Source organism: Gavialis gangeticus, unplaced genomic scaffold, assembly GCF_001723915.1.
Source record: "Gavialis gangeticus isolate Ggan-Ray unplaced genomic scaffold, GavGan_comp1, whole genome shotgun sequence".
NCBI lineage: Eukaryota > Metazoa > Chordata > Crocodylia > Gavialidae > Gavialis > Gavialis gangeticus.
Window position 1 is genome coordinate 12,235,348 of NW_017729016.1, and position 2,686 is coordinate 12,238,033.

Here is a 2,686-nt window from a genome sequence, read left to right on the forward strand (position 1 = left end):
CTGTGTACGTCTGCCAGGGCCTCATCAAAGGACTGGAAAAAACACTCCCTTTACTGGATGCATTTGTGTGAGCTATAGTCTCAGGGTCTAACTGATGGTATTTTTTGTGCATACTTTATAAACCATTATTGGGTATGTGTATAATGCAATGCGGTAGACACTCCATGGTCAATTTGGGTCAAGAAGGCATATTTTTGAAGAGCGACAGATCATTTGACCTTGAGTAGGAAGATTTTCTTTTTTTTTGTCTTTTACATTTGTTATTCCATAGCCATTTTTTCATATAATATCTTTATGTGTTGTGTGCTGTCATGGCTGATTCTGCACACAGGTTAATGATAAACACTATTTCCAGAGCTTTAAAAACATCACCAAGCTACTTTGCAGCCAAGCAGATGGAACTGGCTGTTATACAGTCAGCTCTATTAATTTAAGTTTCATTTAAAATAAATGGGGAAAACAGTCTGCTTGTTAAATAGAAAAGGTCAGAGCTGATAGTAGAAAAACATGTAGGGTAAGGAAAAAACCCTTCAGAAATTACCAGATGGTGCATTTTTTCTAGAGAAAGTCTTCAATATTCACGTATGGGAGAGGAATGGAGTCCTAATGGATAAAACAGTGACCAGGCTATAAGCAGACCCTGGCTCTACTCTCGGATCTTCTACTGATTCTGTGTTATATGCTGTGTTACTAACTTTTTGCCTAAGTTCTTAGTTGCACTGAACCTCTTTTGGCCTGTTTGGCAACATTGAAAGGGACAAAACAGCTCCCTAAGAATATCTCCTGAGGCAGAATTAGCTGAGATAGAAGTGGCAGCACTCACTTTATGCTGGCCCCTCTTCCTGCCCTCTTTGTAGGATCCATGGAGTGAATGCCCAGCATTTCCCTGCTTTTCAGGTCCATTCTGCTGAGGTGGCTAGAAGCTATATACCAGGGGCCAGCAAAACCTTTGCAGTACCACAAATACAAAAATGGGCCAAAAATAACCCCATCCCTCTGTCTCTGTTTCCTCCAGTGGGAATTTTATACTTGCCTCCCTGTAAATTATGTAGCTTAATTTATAAAGGAAGATATTAGAGCAATGGAAGATACTATTGCTCAAGTAGGGTATGTCAGTAAGAATAGTGCTTTGTAATCCAAAGCAGGTATATAGCAAGCATCTTAGATGTCTTCAGAGATCTAGTTTCAGAATCTCTAGGGAAGTAAGGAAGTGTTATAAACTGGAGAAACTGAGGCACAGAGAGCTTAAATGAGGTCACACAGTTCATCTCCAGCAGGGCTAGTGGTATAACCTAGCACTCATGACTCCCAGACCCATGCTCTAGTTGCTAGACAATGCTCCTTTCAAACCAGGATGTTATCAAAAGCATTTAAGAAAATCTACCAAAAATAAAACCCTCAACATCCTTCAGTTAATCCAATTATCTCTCTCTAAAAAAAGGTTTTAACACCTCCTACACAGAACAGCAGGTTCAGTAATTTGGGGATGATAACACTGCATAATCAAGAAACATGAGGCTGTGCTAGAGGGAAATATATAGCCCATTTTGTGTATAAGAAAATGTCCTTTTACTTTAGTAAATATGTCTAGAAATGTTTAATTTTTCAATGTCTTTTGGACTATTTGCCGGCCTGATATAATTGCTGTGAATGTCTAACTGCAACAACTATAGATTGGTAAATTGTGCAGTTCCTGCTGATGGTAAGAGGATAGATTTTACATAAGTACCACTGTAATATTGATGGTTGTCTGAAGATGGGAAAAACTCTGGGTAGTAAGAAAATCAAAGGACTGGGAGTTCAGTTACATGGAACTTTGCCCCCGACTGGCTGTGTACCTTGACTGTATTATTATAAAATGGCATGTTGACTAGTACCTTTGATGATATCCTAGCATTAAATCCCAGATGATATTGGAACATGGCATTTTGTCAATAAATTGCATCAAAATCCTGATATTCAAATATGATGCAGTAGATTGTGAAATAAAACCGCTTGCAGCATTTAAAGCAGCATTAAGTACTTTTCTTTTCACTGCTGAAATGAGAATGTTATAAATTTACTGATGGGCAACAGATGTAATATAATCCAACTGTGTATATAGGCCCATAACCCATATCCTCAAAAATACCTAGACATCTATATCCCATTAAAACCAATGACAGTGAGGTGTCTAAATCCCTTGAAGATACATTAGACATATGTAGGCAGGAGATGGGAGATGTGATAAGAGTGAGGAGGTTTTAAAAGTATTCTTGGTGGGGGGGTTTATATATATTTTTACTATTAAAAATGCACAGGCCCTGATGTCCCTCTTATTTTCATAATTTTATACCAGAGTTTTGGCAACTCTGTAAGCAGTTACTCTTAACTAACGCTAATGTAAGTAAGAAAAATGTCAGGCCCAGACAATTTAGGGTATAAAGTGTTACTCATCTAACTCATAGAATCATAGAATCATGGAAGTTGGGTCGGAAGAGACCTTATAGATCTTCAAGTCCGACCCCCTGCCTGGGCAGGAGAAAAAACTGGGCTCAAATGATCCCAGCAAGGTGTTCATCAAGCCTCCTCTTAAAGACCCCCAGGGTAGGAGCCAGCACCACTTCCCTACAAAGTTGGTTCCAGATCCTAGCCGCCCTGACTGTGAAGTAGTTCTTACGGATGTCTAATCTAAACCTACTCTCCC